Source organism: Schistocerca cancellata, chromosome 7 (assembly GCF_023864275.1).
Source record: "Schistocerca cancellata isolate TAMUIC-IGC-003103 chromosome 7, iqSchCanc2.1, whole genome shotgun sequence".
NCBI classification, from domain to species: domain Eukaryota; kingdom Metazoa; phylum Arthropoda; class Insecta; order Orthoptera; family Acrididae; genus Schistocerca; species Schistocerca cancellata.
The window spans coordinates 281,052,742-281,071,961 of record NC_064632.1 but is presented as its reverse complement, the minus strand read 5'-3'; the positions used below and the strand labels follow the sequence as shown (position 1 = coordinate 281,071,961).

The following is a 19,220-nucleotide window of genomic DNA, read 5'->3' as shown; positions in this document are numbered from 1 at the left end:
TCTTGTACAACTACAATTAAATATCTCAGCAATCGTTAGGAGAGTGCATTTATTCATGGGTTCAAATATGTGGGCAGCTGAAAGCATATTCAAAAGGTTGAGAATGAATGGAAGATAAGCCTTTATAGTTAAAGACCACAAACATCAGAATCTGCTCAAACTGTGTAATAACCAAGAATTTACAGGAAATTGATTTTATGTGGAAAAGTAAGAAAAACTAAGGCAATCATTTTGTCATAAATCACTCTTTGAGGTTTTGCTTTGGGGATCAGTCAGTAGTGGAATCAATGCATGAGGAATGTTAGTTGCTCTATTGTGGCTGCCTGTGTAGCACTAACAGACTTTAGTACTGCCCACAGATTTTTTTTAGCTACTTGGTATATTTTTAATTGGAGAAGGAAATCTGTAGAGAGAGATATTTGAACATGAATGTTTGGCAGATCAGTGGAGAACATTCAGATGTTGTGTTTTTCCTATATTCATTATAAGTTATTACTGTACAGATTATCTTACAGTGTCATGCCTAAAGCAAATAATGACTACAGCATGGTTATCACCCATTTTGTAACATGATGCATCATTGCTGTTGAAGTATGTTAATAATGGCAGATTGAAGAATGAATAGAAGATAAGCCTTTAGCGTTAAAGACCACAAACATCGAAATCTGCTCAAACTGTGTAATAACCAGGAATTTACAGGAAATTGGTTTTGAGTTACGGATTGAAGAATGTTTGTGGAACTGTTCATCATGTACATAAGGCTGTTGTACACTGACCTAGTGTGACATGGATCGGTCATAACAACGATAAGAACAGGCCTTACAAGGATTGCAGGAGAGGTTCTAAAGTTACATAATTTTTGACAGAACTGGAAAAAATAATTACATGTTTTTTTTAAATAGTTTCATTGGCTAGCTAATGATGCAAAAAGTTCTACATCACTACGCAGGGTATCTTAAGCTACTCTCTCTCTCTCTTCATAATACTAGTATCATACGCTGTTGTGAGAAAAGTTTATTGTGAAACATTTTTTTGCATTTGTTGTTGTATATTTCCAGTTGCATCCTCAAAATATTACTCCTTTACTCCAACTAAATACAGAATTTAAGTTTGCTTGTGGTATATTTTATTTCTTGCTTTTAAGGATAATCTCTGTTTCAAAAAAGGTAAATCTACTGCCCAAGCTACTGTTGCCTTTTTTTCTGCTTTATTCACCCATAAATTTACAGTTGGATTGTTTTACTTTTCTGATTACAAAAAGCAAGATTTAGCGTATTCAAGACTTATTAGTTACTATTCTGAATCACACAGTGTTTTTGAAACAATTAAGTATATTGAAATGCTGTTGTCTTGTGGTAGATCGGTATAAAGAATAACAGTGGTTCACCAGAGGTTGCCAAGTTATATCTAGCCTTAGGTATGGGTGTGTTCATTGTATTGTGTTGATTCTACCTAAAATGAAAATGTTAAGTATTAGAACGAGTCAGCTTGAGGAGAGAAAACTCCTCAGCCAAGATCACATTTGGAAAACCTTTATTTATGATAACTGGTTTTGGTAAACTGAATTACCATCATCTGATCTTCTGTGATGAACACCTGTCTTGCTGTGCTGCCATCAGTTTTTGATTTTCTATGGCTGTTGATGCATTATTCAGCAATATCATTCGGCTCTGACATTGTGGTAGGTCAAAACACCACTTGTTATTCCATTTAACTATCTTCTACAAAACTTCTCGAGACAGTACAAATTGCTGTCTTGCAAAACTGCATCTTCCTTATAGCTAATTATCTTCCTTCTGTCTATCCTTTGTTTTATATGGAGTTGAATAGTGCTGGTATTTCCCGTTCAGTGCTAAGTGTGAGTAGTATGAGGAAGACCCAGTATTGCAAGACAATTTTCACTGTCTCAAAGTTTTGTACACAATAGATAAATGGAATAATGAGTGGTGTTTTGACCCACCAGACTGTCAGAGATTAGTAACATTGTCAAATAATGCACCAAAGACTGAAGGGAATCATAAACTGATAGTAGCTCAGGAGAAAGGTGTTGATCAGAGGATGGTAATTCAGTTTACTGAAACCGGTCATCGTAAATAAAGGTTTTACAAATGTGATCTTGGCTGAGAAGTTGTCTTTCTTCCAGTTGAATATTTACAGATTACCCCTTATTACTCAACATGAGCAAGAGAATTACAATCATGCTCATAAATTAAGGATAATGCTGATACATAGTGAAACAATGCTCTGGTGGGTGGTTTGTGGGTTTAAATCACCTTGGGGTATGACCATGTGGTGCATTTGACCTGCGGTCATCGCACAATGGTGCTGGCAGCAGTCCACGTACGCATGTGTTGATGCATGTCAGAGTATGGTGCAGTGAGTAAGTGTGCAGACGCTTTCAGACGTGCTAATGGCGACTGAGTGTTGAAAATGGCTCAAAGAGCACATATTGATGAAAGAGTGTTATGAGGGGTAGAATACTAGGGTGACTGTAGGCTGGTCAAACAGCAGGTCGTAGCACAGGCCCTCCGTGTGCCACAAAGTGTGATCTCAAGATTATGGCAACGATTCCAGCTGACAGGAAACATGTCCAGGCACTACAGTACAGGATGTCCACAGTGTACAACACCACAAGAAGACCAATATCTTACCACCAGTGCCCGCAGACGGCTATTGAGTACTGCAGGTAGCCTTGCTCGGGGCCTTACCGCAGCCACTGGAACAGTTGTCTCCGGACACACAGTCTACAGACGACTGAACAGACATGGTTAATTCGCCCAGAGACCTGCAAGGTGCATTCCACTGACCCCTGGTCATAGGAGAGCCTGTAAAGCCTGGTGTCAAGAACACAGTACATGGTCATTGGAATGGTGGTCCCAGGTTATGTTCACGGACGAGTCCAGGTATAGTCTGAACAATGATTCTCGCCGGGTTTTCATCTGGCGTGAACCAGGAACCAGATACAAACCCCTTAATTTCCTTGAAAGGGACCTGTATGGAGGTCATGGTTTGATGGTGTGGGGTGGGATTATGATTGGTGCACATACAGCCCCACACGTCTGACAGAGGAACTGTTACAGGTCAGGTGTATTGGGACGTCATTTTGCACCAGTATGTCCACCTTTTCAGGGGTGCAGTGGGTCCCACCTTCCTCCTGATGGATGATAAAGCACAGCCCCACCGAGCTGCCATTGTGGAGAAGTACCTTGAAACAGAAGATATCAGGCGAATGGAATGGCCTACCCATTCTCCAGATCTAAACCCCATCGAGCACATCTGGGATGCTCTCTGTCGACGTATCACTACACGTCTTCAAACACCTACGACACTTCAGGAGCTCCGACAGGCACTGGTTTAAGAATGGGAGGCTGTATCCCAGCAGCTGCTCGACCACCTGTTCCAGAGTATGCCAACCTGTTGTGCAGCCTGTGTACGTGTGCATGGTGATCATATCCCATATTGATGTCAGGGTACATGTGCAGGAAACAGTGGCGTTTTGTAGCACATGCGTTTCGGGGCGGTTATCTCAACTTATCACCAATACAGTGGACTTGCAGATCTGTGTCATGTGTGTTCCCTATGTGCCTATGCTATTAGCGCCAGTTTTGTGCAGTGCCACGTTGTGTGGCACCACATTCTGCAATTATCCTTAATTTATGAGCATGAGTGTAGTAAGATTGTACATTAATAAGAGGAGCAACACCTAGAAGCTTAATCTGAACATCTTGTTAACAATAAACTGGCACTGTGCTGCTTAACACTAAGTGTATCATAAAAAGTTTTGCGCTGCACTAAAGACTTGCATTGTTCGGGTTTTTCGATTTGCAACCCCTGTCTGTATATAGAGCCATGGAGGTAAAAGCAAGCTCACATTCTCCATGCATTTCAGAAGAGTGCATTTTACCTCCAGCAGCGGCTTGTGTACATTGTTCGGTCAGTTGACATGCCTTAGAGTGTCATTTTGGAGTTCGAGCATGTACTCATTGTCTCTTTGAATCGAGGAGGAATGTCATCAACCAGGGTTGCCACCTCCCTAGTCGGCATACACAGTGACGTCATTTGAACATTAACATCCACTATCATTGAAGACTGGCCCTTTAGATGTTGCCTGTGGTCTACACAGGCTGATGACTGCTAACTACAAGTTATGGCTCATAGTTACTCTGAGGAGCCAAATGTAGGGAATGTTTTGTCCCAGACAGTGCACAACTATATCCTTTCAATTAGTTTTGCAACTAGACATTCAATAAGAACAACAGTGAAATGTGCCTGGTATAATTTTAAACGAAGGTGTGGGTAAGGGAACCTAGATCACTGGATTCGTTTTGTGTTTGTAGAGTACAGGATTTGTGTGATGCCTGCTGGCCATTGAAACAGTTTGCAGGTGGCTGGGTGCTGATGTATGTCCTGCAGATTAAGCAGGTGGATCAGTAATGTTTCAGGCCGATACTAACCAGAATTCAAACCAGAAACTATTGAGTAAACTTTTATAAATACTTTTGAAAATAATCAACTTTCCAGTTCTCTAGCTTATGCTCTAACGCAATACATTTGTGAAATTATGACATGGCCACAAATAATTGATGCCTAGAGTCCCTACAATTGTTTAGTTAACTTTTTGTTGTTCATGGTGGGATTTTTGATGAAAAATCTGCAAATTTCATCTACATAATTTCTTTCCTGTGTGTCCAATGGCAGTATGAACAAAGAAAAGAGGAGCTTCCCATGAACTTGTTAGTGTATCAGAATGTAAAACAGGAAAAAGTCATCACATTTCATAAAGTCTAAGATTCAATTTTGATATGAATAAGATGAGGAGCAAAGATTTTATAAGAACTTGCTGCTTCTGGACAAATAATATTGGCACTAAAGACAAAATTAAAAATTTTCTTAAGTACTCAGATGAGCAAATGCAAATACATAATAATGACATGCTGAAAGCAGTTATCAAAAATATGTCAAACAGTAAAACTCCATTTCATACCTATTTACAGATCAACAGTGAAAGGTAAGTGCACGTGATAAATGTTAATTGCGTAGCAATTGTTTTATTCTGTGGACATTATTGGGTATGCAGTTCAGTAAAGGAAAAGGGAACATGTAATAAATTTATATAAAAAAGTATGCACAAGTTCTGCAGCATATAACCATTGTATATTTTTACCACATTTGCATTACCTACAGCCAAAAATAGTGTATAATTGTAGGTGCTACTCTTTGCTCTTAAAAACAGTTATTAAAATATAGGGGTCTACTTCCAAATAAATTTCACAGAAATATGTTTTAATTGAAACAGTAAAAAAGTGTTCAGAGTAGCAGAGATTCCATTCATAAATTACTCGCAACAAAGTAGTGATTCCTATCAAAATTTTCAATTTTTACAGAAGCATTCACATCACTATAGCTTACCATGGTCTTCAGTTCCTGACTACACTCTCATAACATACAATAGTCTGTTGTCTTGTTACAGTGTATTATTCATCTGTTGTTTTCCATCATCAGGGTTGTGGAATGAGTCAAGATATACATAAACATGAGACGAGGACAATCTAATCTGTATACTGCATTAATAGTGGACTGTAACTGCACTGCTTGGTGGTGCTGTTTTACATCTACACTCTGCAAACCACAGTGAGGTGCATGCACAGAGTACATTCCATTGTACCAGTTATTTGGGTTTCTTCCTGTTCCATTCATGTATCAAGCATGGGAAGAATGATTGATTCAATGCCTCTGTACATGCAGTAATTATTCTGATCTTATTCTCACGATCCCTAAGAGAGCGATACATAGGGAATAGTATATTGCATGAGTCACCATTTAAAGCCATTTCTTGAAACTTCATTAATAGACTTTCTCAGGATAGTTTATGCCTATCTTGAAGAGTCTTCCAGTTCAGTTCCTTCAGTATCTCTGTGACGCTCTTCCATGGATTAAACAAACCTGTGACCATTCGTGCTGTCCTTCTCTGTATACATTCAGTATCCCCTGTTAGTCCTATTAGGTATGGATCACACATATTTGAGCAATATTCTAGGATGGGTCACACAAATGATTTATAAGCAATTCTCTTTGTAGACTGACTGCACTTCTCTAATATTCTACCAATAAATCAGCCTACCACCTGCTTTACCCACAACTGAACCTATGTGATCATTCCTTTTCACATCCCTACAGAATGTTATACCCAGATATTTGTACGAGTTAGCTGATTCCAACAGGGACTCATTACATTCATAGGATACTATGTTTTCTTTTTCATTTTGTGAAATGCACAATTTTACATTTCTGAACATTTAAAGCAAGTTACCCATCTTTGCAGCACATTGAAACCTTATTAAGATCAGACTGAATATTTATGCAGTGTCTTTCAGATGGTACTTCACTACAGATAACTGCATCATGTGCAAGAAGTCTGATGTTACCATTAATATTGTCGGCAAGCTCAGTAATATAAAACATGAACAGCAATGGTCCCAACACACTTCTCTGGAGTACACCCGGAGTTACTTCTACAACTGATGACTCTCCATCCAAGATAACATGCTGTGTCCTCCCTACCAAAAAGTCCTCCATCTAGTCATGAATTTCACTTGGTACCCCATATGATCAAACTTTTGGCAATGAGTTTAGAAGTGGTAGTGGGTCAAATGCTTTTCAGAAATAAAGAAATACAACATCTGCCTGATTCCTGTGATCCAAAGCTTTCAGTATGTCATGTGAGAAAACTGCAAGTAGGGTTTCACGTGATCAGTGTTTCCAGAATCCATGCTGGTTGGTGTTTAGGTGGTCATTCTGGTAAGGATACCTCTGGTAAGGATACCTCATTACATTTGAGTTCAGAAGATGTAATAAGATTCTACAACAAATTGATATCAAGAGTGTTGGTCTGTAGTTTTGTGAATCACTTGTACGACTCTTCTTGTAAACAGGTGTGTCCATTGCTTTTTTCCAAGAACTGGGCACACACACACACACACACACACACACACACAAATATATATATATATATATATATATATATATATATATATATATATATACCTAAAAACAAAGATGATGTGACTTACCAAATGAAAGTGCTGGCAGGTCGACAGACACACAAACGAACACAAACATACACACAAAATCCAAGCTTTCGCAACAAACTGTTGCCTCATCAGGAAAGAGGGAAGGAGAGGGAAAGACGACAGGATGTGGGTTTTAAGGGAGAGGGTAAGGAGTCATTCCAGTCCCGGGAGCGGAAAGACTTACCTTAGGGGGAAAAAAGGACGGGTATACACTCGCGCACACACACACATATCCATCCACACATATACAGACACAAGCAGACATATTTAAAGACCAATGTTTCCTTCTATTATAACTATATATATATATATATATACCTAAAAACAAAGATGATGTGACTTACCAAATGAAAGTGCTGGCAGGTCGACAGACACACAAACGAACACAAACATACACACAAAATCCAAGCTTTCGCAACAAACTGTTGCCTCATCAGGAAAGAGGGAAGGAGAGGGAAAGACGACAGGATGTGGGTTTTAAGGGAGAGGGTAAGGAGTCATTCCAGTCCCGGGAGCGGAAAGACTTACCTTAGGGGGAAAAAAGGACGGGTATACACTCGCGCACACACACACATATCCATCCACACATATACAGACACAAGCAGACATATTTAAAGACCAATGTTTCCTTCTATTATAACTATATATATATATATATATATATATATATATATATATATATATATATATATATATATATATATATATATATATATATATATATATATATATAATACAGGGAAACATTCCACGTGGGAAAAATATATTTAAAAAGAAAGATGATGAGACTTACCAAACAAAAGCGCTGGCAGGTCGATAGACACACAAACAAACACAAACATACACACAAAATCTAGCTTTCGCAACCAATGGTTGCCTCGTCAGGAAAGAGGGAAGGAGAGGGAAAGACAAAAGGATTTGGGTTTTAAGGGAGAGGGTAAGGAGTCATTCCAATCCCGGGAGCGGAAAGACTTACCTTAGGGGGAAAAAAGGACAGGTATACACTCGCACACACACACATATCCATCCTCATATACACAGACACAAGCAGACATTTGTGTATATATATATACCTAAGAACAAAGATGATGTGACTTACCAAATGAAAGTGCTGGCAGGTCGACAGACACACAAACGAACACAAACATACACACAAAATTCAAGCTTTCGCAACAAACTGTTGCCTCATCAGGAAAGAGGGAAGGAGAGGGAAAGACGAAAGGATGTGGGTTTTAAGGGAGGGGTAAGGAGTCATTCCAGTCCCGGGAGCGGAAAGACTTACCTTAGGGGGAAAAAAGAACGGGTATACACTCGCACACACACACATATCCATCCACACATATACAGACACAAGCAGACATATTTAAAGACAAAGAGTTTGGGCAGAGATGTCAGTCGAGGCAGAAGTGCAGAGGCAAAGATGGTGTTGAATTACAGGTGAGGTATGAGTGGCGGCAACTTGAAATTAGCGGAGATTGAGGCCTGGTGGATAACGGGAAGAGAGGATATATTGAAGAGCAAGTTCCCATCTCCGGAGTTCGGATAGGTTGGTGTTAGTAGGAAGTAGACAGATAACCCGGACGGTGTAACACTGCGCCAAGATGTGCTGGTCGTGCACCAAGGCATGTTTAGCCACAGGGTGATCCTCATTACCAACAAACACTGTCTGCCTGTGTCCATTCATGCGAATGGACAGTTTGTTGCTGGTCATTCCCACATAGAACGCTTCACAGTGTAGGCAGGTCAGTTGGTAAATCACGTGGGTGCTTTCACACGTGGCTCTGCCTTTGATCGTGTACACCTTCCGGGTTACAGGACTGGAATAGGTGGTGGTGGGAGGGTGCATGGGACAGGTTTTACACCAGGGGCGGTTACAGGGGTAGGACCCAGAGGGTAGGGAAGGTGGTTTGGGGATTTCATAGGGATGAACTAAGAGGTTACGAAGGTTAGGTGGACGGCGGAAAGACACTCTTGGTGGAGTGGGGAGGATTTCATGAAGAATGGATCTCATTTCAGGGCAGGATTTGAGGAAGTCGTATCCCTGCTGGAGAGCCACATTCAGAATCTGATCCAGTCCCGGAAAGTATCCTGTCACAAGTGGGGCACTTTTGTGGTTCTTCTGTGGGAGGTTCTGGGTTTGAGAGGATGAGGAAGTGGCTCTGGTTATTTGCTTCTGTACCAGGTCGGGAGGATAGTTGCGGGATGCGAAAGCTGTTGTCAGGTTGTTGGTGTAATGCTTCAGGGATTCCGGACTGGAGCAGATTCGTTTGCCACGAAGACCTAGACTGTAGGGAAGGGACCGTTTGATGTGGAATGGGTGGCAGCTGTCGTAATGGAGGTACTGTTGCTTGTTGGTGGGTTTGATGTGGACGGATGTGTGAAGCTGGCCATTGGACAGGTGAAGGTCAACATCAAGGAAAGTGGCATGGGATTTGGAGTAGGACCAGGTGAATCTGATGGAACCAAAGGAGTTGAGGTTGGAGAGGAAATTCTGGAGTTGTTCTTCACTGTGTGTCCAGATCATGAAGATGTCATCAATAAATCTGTACCAAACTTTGGGTTGGCAGGCCTGGGTAACCAAGAAGGCTTCCTCTAAGCGACCCATGAATAGGTTGGCGTACGAGGGGGCCATCCTGGTACCCACGGCTGTTCCCTTTAATTGTTGGTATGTCTGGTTTTCAAAAGTGAAGAAGTTGTGGGTCAGGATGAAGCTGGCTAAGGTAATGAGGAAAGAGGTTTTAGGTAGGGTGGCAGGTGATCGGCGTGAAAGGAAGTGCTCCTGTACACAATCAAAGGCAGAGCCACGTGTGAAAGCACCCACATGATCTACCAACTGACCTGCCTACACTGTGATGCATTCTATGTGGGAATGACCAGCAACAAACTGTCCATTCGCATGAATGGACACAGGCAGACAGTGTTTGTTGGTAATGAGGATCACCCTGTGGCTAAACATGCCTTGGTGCACGACCAGCACATCTTGGCGCAGTGTTACACCGTCCGGGTTATCTGGATACTTCCTACTGACACCAACCTATCCAAACTCCGGAGATGGGAACTTGCTCTTCAATATATCCTCTCTTCCCGTTATCCACCAGGCCTCAATCTCCGCTAATTTCAAGTTGCCGCCACTCATACCTCACCTGTAATTCAACACCATCTTTGCCTCTGGACTTCTGCCTCGACTGACATCTCTGCCCAAACTCTTTGTCTTTAAATATGTCTGCTTGTATCTGTATATGTGTGGATGGATATGTGTGTGTGTGCGAGTGTATACCCGTTCTTTTTTCCTCCTAAGGTAAGTCTTTCCGCTCCCGGGACTGGAATGACTCCTTACCCTCTCCCTTAAAACCCACATCCTTTCGTCTTTCCCTCTCCTTCCCTCTTTCCTGATGGGGCAACAGTTTGTTGCGAAAGCTTGGATTTTGTGTGTATGTTTGTGTTCGTTTGTGTGTCTGTCGACCTGCCAGCACTTTCATTTGGTAAGTCACATCATCTTTGTTTTTAGGTATATATAATATATATATATATATATATATATATATATATATATATATATATATATATATATATTTTTCAAGCTTTCACAACAAACTGTTGCCTCATCAGCAAAGAGGGAAGGAGAGGGAAAGACGAAAGGATGTGGGTTTTAAGGGAGAGGGTAAGGAGTCATTCCAGTCCCGGGAGCAGAAAGACTTACCTTAGGGGGAAAAAAGGACGGGTATACACTCGCAGACACACACATATCCATCCACACATATACAGACACAAGCAGACATATTTAAAGACAAAGAGTTTGGGCAGAGATGTCAGTCGAGGCAGAAGTGCAGAGGCAAAGATGTTGATGAATGACAGGTGAGGTATGAGTGGCGGAAATTTGAAATTAGCGGAGATTGAGGCCTGGTGGATAACGGGAAGAGAGGATATATTGAAGAGCAAGTTCCCATCTCCGGAGTTCGGATAGGTTGGTGTTAGTAGGAAGTATCCAGATAACCCGGACGGTGTAACACTGCGCCAAGATGTGCTGGTCGTGCACCAAGGCATGTTTAGCCACAGGGTGATCCTCATTACCAACAAACACTGTCTGCCTGTGTCCATTCATGCGAATGGACAGTTTGTTGCTGGTCATTCCCACATAGAATGCATCACAGTGTAGGCAGGTCAGTTGGTAGATCACGTGGGTGCTTTCACACGTGGCTCTGCCTTTGATTGTGTACACCTTCCGGGTTACAGGACTGGAGTAGGTGGTGGTGGGAGGGTGCATGGGACAGGTTTTACACCGGGGGCGGTTACAAGGGTAGGAGCCAGAGGGTAGGGAAGGTGGTTTGGGGATTTCATAGGGATGAACTAAGAGGTTACGAAGGTTAGGTGGACGGCGGAAAGACACTCTTGGTGGAGTGGGGAGAATTTCATGAAGGATGGATCTCATTTCAGGGCAGGATTTGAGGAAGTCGTATCCCTGCTGGAGAGCCACATTCAGAATCTGATCCAGTCCCGGAAAGTATCCTGTCACAAGTGGGGCACTTTTGTGGTTCTTCTGTGAGAGGTTCTGGGTTTGAGAGGATGAGGAAGTGGCTCTGGTTATTTGCTTCTGTACCAGGTCGGGAGGGTAGTTGCGGGATGCGAAAGCTGTTGTCAGGTTGTTGGTGTAATGCTTCAGGGATTCTGGACTGGAGCAGATTCGTTTTCAATGAAGACCTAGGCTGTAGGGAAGATATATATATATATATATATATATATATATATAATATATATATATATATATATATATATATATATAATTTTTTTTCCCCCCTAAGGTAAGTCTTTCCGCTCCCGGGACTGGAATGACTCCTTATCCTCTCCCTTAAAACTCACATCCTTTCGTCTTTCCCTCTCCTTCCCTCTTTCCTGATGAGGCAACAGTTTGTTGCGAAAGCTTGAATTTTGTGTGTATGTTTGTGTTCGTATGTGTGTCTGTCGACCCGCCAGCACTTTCATTTGGTAAGTCACACCATCTTTGTTTTTAGGTATATTTTTCCCTCGTGGAACGTTTCCTTTTATTTTATATATATATATATATATATATATATATATATATATATATATATATATATATATATATATATATATAAATATAATAGAGGGAAACGTTCCACGTGGGAAAAATATATTTAAAAAGAAAGATGATGAGACTTACCAAACAAAAGCGCTGGCAGGTCGATAGACACACAGACAAACACAAACATACACACAAAATCTAGCTTTCGCAACCAATGGTTGCCTCGTCAGGAAAGAGGGAAGGAGAGGGAAAGACAAAAGGATTTGGGTTTTAAGGGAGAGGGTAAGGAGTCATTCCAATCCCGGGAGCGGAAAGACTCACCTTAGGGGGAAAAAAGGAGGGAAAAAAGGACAGGTATACACTCGCACACACACACATATCCATCCTCATATACACAGACACAAGCAGACATTTGTAAAGGCAAAGAGTTTGGGCAGAGATGTCAGTCGGGGCGGATGTACAAAGGCAAAGATGATGTTGAAAGACAGGTGAGGTACGAGCGGCGGCAAATTGAAATTAGAAATTAGCGGAGATTGAGGCCTGGCGGATAGCGAGAAGAGAGGATATGCTGAAGGGCAAGTTCCCATCTCCGGAGTTCTGACAGGTTGGTGTTAGTGGGAAGTATCCAGATAACCCGGACGGTGTAACACTGTGCCAAGATGTGCTGGCCGTGCACCAAGGCATGTTTAGCCACAGGGTGATCCTCATTACCAACAAACACTGTCTGCCTGTGTCCATTCATGCGAATGGACAGTTTGTTGCTGGTCATTCCCACATAGAACGCTTCACAGTGTAGGCAGGTCAGTTGGTAAATCACGTGGGTGCTTTCACACGTGGCTCTGCCTTTGATCGTGTACACCTTCCGGGTTACAGGACTGGAGTAGGTGGTGGTGGGAGGGTGCATGGGACAGGTTTTACACCGGGGGCGGTTACAGGGGTAGGAGCCAGAGGGTAGGGAAGGTGGTCTGGGGATTTCATAGGGATGAACTAAAAGGTTGCGAAGGTTAGGTGGACGGCGGAAAGACACTCTTGGTGGAGTGGGGAGGATTTCATGAAGGATGGATCTCATTTCAGGGCAGGATTTGAGGAAGTCGTATCCCTGCTGGAGAGCCACATTCAGAATCTGATCCAGTCCCGGAAAGTATCCTGTCACAAGTGGGGCACTTTTGGGGTTCTTCTGTGGAAGGTTCCGGGTTTGAGGAGATGAGGAAGTGGCTCTGGTTATTTGCTTGTGTACCAGGTCGGGAGGGTAGTTACGGGATGCAAAAGCTGTTTTCAGGTTGTTGGTGTAGTGGTTCAAGGATTCCGGACTGGAGCAGATTCGTTTGCCACGAAGACCTAGGCTGTAGGGAAGGGACCGTTTGATGTGGAACGGGTGGCAGCTGTCATAATGGAGGTACTGTTGCTTGTTGGTGGGTTTGATGTGGACGGACGTGTGAAGCTGGCCATTGGACAGGTGGAGGTCAACGTCAAGGAAAGTGGCATGGGATTTGGAGTGGGACCAGGTGAATCTGATGGAACCAAAGGAGTTGAGGTTGGAGAGGAAATTCTGGAGTTCTTCTTCACTGTGAGTCCAGATCATGAAAATGTCATCAATAAATCTGTACCAAACTTCGGGTTGGCAGGCCTGGGTAACCAAGAAGGCTTCCTCTAAGCGACCCATGAATAGGTTGGCATACGAGGGGGCCATCCTGGTACCCATGGCTGTTCCCTTTAATTGTTGGTATGTCTGGCCTTCAAAAGTGAAGAAGTTGTGGGTCAGGATGAAGCTGGCTAAGGTAATGAGGAAAGAGGTTTTAGGTAGGGCGGCAGGTGATCGGCGTGAAAGGAAGTGCTCCATCGCAGCGAGGCCCTGGACATGCGGAATATTTGTGTATAAGGAAGTGGCATCAATGGTTACAAGGATGGTTTCCGGGGGTAACAGACTGGGTAGGGATTCCAGGCGTTCGAGAAAGTGGTTGGTGTCTTTGATGAAGGATGGGAGACTGCATGTAATGGGTTGAAGGTGTTGATCTACGTAGGCAGAGATGCGTTCGGTGGGGGCTTGGTAACCAGCTACAATGGGACGGCCGGGATGATTGGGTTTGTGAATTTTGGGAAGAAGGTAGAAGGTAGGGGTGCGGGGTGTTGGTGGGGTCAGGAGGTTGATGGAGTCGGGTGAAAGGTTTTGTAGGGGGCCTAAGGTTCTGAGGATTCCTTGAAGCTCCGCCTGGACATCAGGAATGGGATTGCCATGGCAAACTTTGTAAGTAGTGTTGTCTGAAAGCTGACGCAGTCCCTCAGTCACATACTCCCGACGATCAAGTACCACAGTTGTGGAACCCTTGTCCGCCGGAAGAATGACGATGGATCGGTCAGCCTTCAGATCACGGATAGCCTGGGCTTCAGCAGTGGTGATGTTGGGAGTAGGATTAAGGTTTTTTTAAGAAGGATTGAGAGGCAAGGCTGGAAGTCAGAAATTCCTGGAAGGTTAGGAGAGGGTGATTTTGAGGAAGAGGAGGTGGGTCCCGCTGTGACGGAGGACGGAACTGTTCCAGGCATGGTTCAATTTGGTTAGTGTCTTGGGGAGTTGGATCATTAGGAGTAGGATTAGGATCATTTTTCTTCGTGGCAAAGTGATATTTCCAGCAGAGAGTACGGGTGTAGGACAGTAAATCTTTGACGAGGGCTGTTTGGTTAAATCTGGGAGTGGGGCTGAAGGTGAGGCCTTTGGATAGGACAGAGGTTTCGGATTGGGAGAGAGGTTTGGAGGAAAGGTTAACTACTGAATTGGGGTGTTGTGGTTCCAGATTGCGTTGATTGGAATTTTGAGGTTTTGGAGGGAGTGGAGCTGGAAGTGGGAGATTGAGTAGATGGGAGAGACTGGGTTTGTGTGCAATGAGAGGAGGTTGAGGTTTGCTGGAAAGGTTGTGAAGGGTGAGTGAGTTGCCTTTCCGGAGGTGGGAAACCAGGAGATTGGATAGTTTTTTAAGGTGGAGGGTGGCATGCTTTTCTAATTTGCGGTTGGCCTGTAGGAGGATGCTCTGAACAACCGGTGTGGATGTGGGAGAGGAAAGATTGAGGACTTTTATTAGGGACAGGAGTTGATGGGTGTGTTGATTGGCTGAGTGGATGTGCAGGTGAAGGATTAGGTGGGTGAGGGCAATGGATTGTTCAGTTTGGAACTGGTATAGGGACTGATGGAAAGAAGGGTTGCAGCCAGAGATGGGAACTTTAAGTGTGAGGCCTTTGGGGGTGATGCCAAATGTCAGACAAGCCTGAGAAAATAAAATATGGGAGTGTAATCTGGCTAGGGCGAAGGCATGTTTGCGGAGGGAATGTAAATAAAACTTAATGGGGTCGTTGTGGAGGTGTTGTGAGGGTGACATGGTCCTAGAAGCTGGAAAGTGGAACACGAGGCTGAAATGAAAATGAAAATAAATATAAAAATCTGGTGTGAAAAAAGACGAAAAAGGGTTGGTTAGAGCTGGGCTGTTGATCCTGTGGTGAACTTGTGTAGGTAGAAAATGATGTGCATGAAGGTTAGGTGGTTGTGTTGCCGCCAAAACACGTTAAAGGGTGAAGAAATACGGGAGAATTTCGAAAAAACTACGTGAGGATGTATTAAAAGGGTGGTTTGGTGGTGACAGATTATGGAAATGAAGCTAACAATTGTCTGATGAAGAAATAATGACGTTAAAACCTGTGGGAAGCGGCTAGAAATGATCGATGATGTGAGAAAAACGGAAATGGAAATAAAGCAAAAGATATTAAAACTAGCCGAAAAGGTTGTTAAATAGCTGAAAGGAACTGTTTGTGAAATGGAAACGGTGGATTTTATAGCAGCGGTGGTGTTGAAAGCGGAAAAAAAATTTTTTGTTTGGAAGTGGGTTACGTATTATTACGTATTATTGAGTATATATCGGCGGGATAAAATTGAATACTGGATTACGGTAAAAAAGGAGAAGGTGAAAAGAAAGTAAAACTGCTGGCAAAAACAGAAGGAGGAAATAAGATGACAGAAAAGACTACGAAATGTAACAGTGACAATAACAATAACAAACGTGATTGTTGGGTTCAAATTAATGATATGAATATAATAGAGGGAAACGTTCCACGTGGGAAAAATATATTTAAAAAGAAAGATGATGAGACTTACCAAACAAAAGCGCTGGCAGGTCGATAGACACACAGACAAACACAAACATACACACAAAATCTAGCTTTCGCAACCAATGGTTGCCTCGTCAGGAAAGAGGGAAGGAGAGGGAAAGACAAAAGGATTTGGGTTTTAAGGGAGAGGGTAAGGAGTCATTCCAATCCCGGGAGCGGAAAGACTCACCTTAGGGGGAAAAAAGGAGGGAAAAAAGGACAGGTATACACTCGCACACACACACATATCCATCCTCATATACACAGACACAAGCAGACATTTGTAAAGGCAAAGAGTTTGGGCAGAGATGTCAGTCGGGGCGGATGTACAAAGGCAAAGATGATGTTGAAAGACAGGTGAGGTACGAGCGGCGGCAAATTGAAATTAGAAATTAGCGGAGATTGAGGCCTGGCGGATAGCGAGAAGAGAGGATATGCTGAAGGGCAAGTTCCCATCTCCGGAGTTCTGACAGGTTGGTGTTAGTGGGAAGTATCCAGATAACCCGGACGGTGTAACACTGTGCCAAGATGTGCTGGCCGTGCACCAAGGCATGTTTAGCCACAGGGTGATCCTCATTACCAACAAACACTGTCTGCCTGTGTCCATTCATGCGAATGGACAGTTTGTTGCTGGTCATTCCCACATAGAACGCTTCACAGTGTAGGCAGGTCAGTTGGTAAATCACGTGGGTGCTTTCACACGTGGCTCTGCCTTTGATCGTGTACACCTTCCGGGTTACAGGACTGGAGTAGGTGGTGGTGGGAGGGTGCATGGGACAGGTTTTACACCGGGGGCGGTTACAGGGGTAGGAGCCAGAGGGTAGGGAAGGTGGTCTGGGGATTTCATAGGGATGAACTAAAAGGTTGCGAAGGTTAGGTGGACGGCGGAAAGACACTCTTGGTGGAGTGGGGAGGATTTCATGAAGGATGGATCTCATTTCAGGGCAGGATTTGAGGAAGTCGTATCCCTGCTGGAGAGCCACATTCAGAATCTGATCCAGTCCCGGAAAGTATCCTGTCACAAGTGGGGCACTTTTGGGGTTCTTCTGTGGAAGGTTCCGGGTTTGAGGAGATGAGGAAGTGGCTCTGGTTATTTGCTTGTGTACCAGGTCGGGAGGGTAGTTACGGGATGCAAAAGCTGTTTTCAGGTTGTTGGTGTAGTGGTTCAAGGATTCCGGACTGGAGCAGATTCGTTTGCCACGAAGACCTAGGCTGTAGGGAAGGGACCGTTTGATGTGGAACGGGTGGCAGCTGTCATAATGGAGGTACTGTTGCTTGTTGGTGGGTTTGATGTGGACGGACGTGTGAAGCTGGCCATTGGACAGGTGGAGGTCAACGTCAAGGAAAGTGGCATGGGATTTGGAGTGGGACCAGGTGAATCTGATGGAACCAAAGGAGTTGAGGTTGGAGAGGAAATTCTGGAGTTCTTCTTCACTGTGAGTCCAGATCATGAAAATGTCATCAATAAATCTGTACCAAACTTCGAGTTGGCAGGCCTGGGTAACCAAGAAGGCTTCCTCTAAGCGACCCATGAATAGGTTGGCATACGAGGGGGCCATCCTGGCACCCATGGCTGTTCCCTTTAATTGTTGGTATGTCTGGCCTTCAAAAGTGAAGAAGTTGTGGGTCAGGATGAAGCTGGCTAAGGTAATGAGGAAAGAGGTTTTAGGTAGGGCGGCAGGTGATCGGCGTGAAAGGAAGTGCTCCATCGCAGCGAGGCCCTGGACATGCGGAATATTTGTGTATAAGGAAGTGGCATCAATGGTTACAAGGATGGTTTCCGGGGGTAACAGACTGGGTAGGGATTCCAGGCGTTCGAGAAAGTGGTTGGTGTCTTTGATGAAGGATGGGAGACTGCATGTAATGGGTTGAAGGTGTTGATCTACGTAGGCAGAGATGCGTTCGGTGGGGGCTTGGTAACCAGCTACAATGGGACGGCCGGGATGATTGGGTTTGTGAATTTTGGGAAGAAGGTAGAAGGTAGGGGTGCGGGGTGTTGGTGGGGTCAGGAGGTTGATGGAGTCGGGTGAAAGGTTTTGTAGGGGGCCTAAGGTTCTGAGGATTCCTTGAAGCTCCGCCTGGACATCAGGAATGGGATTGCCATGGCAAACTTTGTAAGTAGTGTTGTCTGAAAGCTGACGCAGTCCCTCAGTCACATACTCCCGACGATCAAGTACCACAGTTGTGGAACCCTTGTCAGCCGGAAGAATGACGATGGATCGGTCAGCCTTCAGATCACGGATAGCCTGGGCTTCAGCAGTGGTGATGTTGGGAGTAGGATTAAGGTTTTTTAGAAGGATTGAGAGGCAAGGCTGGAAGTCAGAAATTCCTGGAAGGTTAGGAGAGGGTGATTTTGAGGAAGAGGAGGTGGGTCCCGCTGTGACGGAGGACGGAACTGTTCCAGGCATGGTTCAATTTGGTTAGTGTCTTGGGGAGTTGGATCATTAGGAGTAGGATTAGGATCATTTTTCTTCGTGGCAAAGTGATATTTCCAGCAGAGAGTACGGGTGTAGGATATTGTATCCACTAATACAACAATAACTATACAGCTGGTGATAATCATTGGTTATTCTACAAGACAGCAAACTACTTTTACACCTACATGATAACAAATAGTATCAACCCATCCCCTCCCCTAATGTCTCAACACATGCAAGTAAGCCTTTTCATTTATGCATAGTTACTGCAATGTACATTCTTTTGAACATGTTTATATAATAGTTTTAAACTCACACTTACCTATATTAGCAAATTGTCAACTCCGTGTTGGCTCAGAATGTGTCCTATCATCTGATCCCTTTTTTTTTTAGTCAAGTCATGCCATAAATTTATTTTTTCTGCAATTTGATTCAGTACCACCTCATTATTTATCTGGCACTACATTTCAAAATCTTCTATTGTATACTTGTCAGAACTGTTTAACATCCAAATTTCACTTTCATATAGGTGTACAGTTTAAATTTACATCCAGTGTTAAT

At 43.5% G+C, this 19,220-nt stretch overlaps 1 protein-coding gene across 1 annotated transcript in view; it reads left to right on the top strand.

The window, feature by feature from the left end:
• LOC126092024 (glucose-6-phosphate isomerase) overlaps window positions 1-19,220 on the top strand; it is a 112,860-nt gene that overhangs the window by 37,306 nt on the left and 56,334 nt on the right. The window lies entirely within an intron of this gene.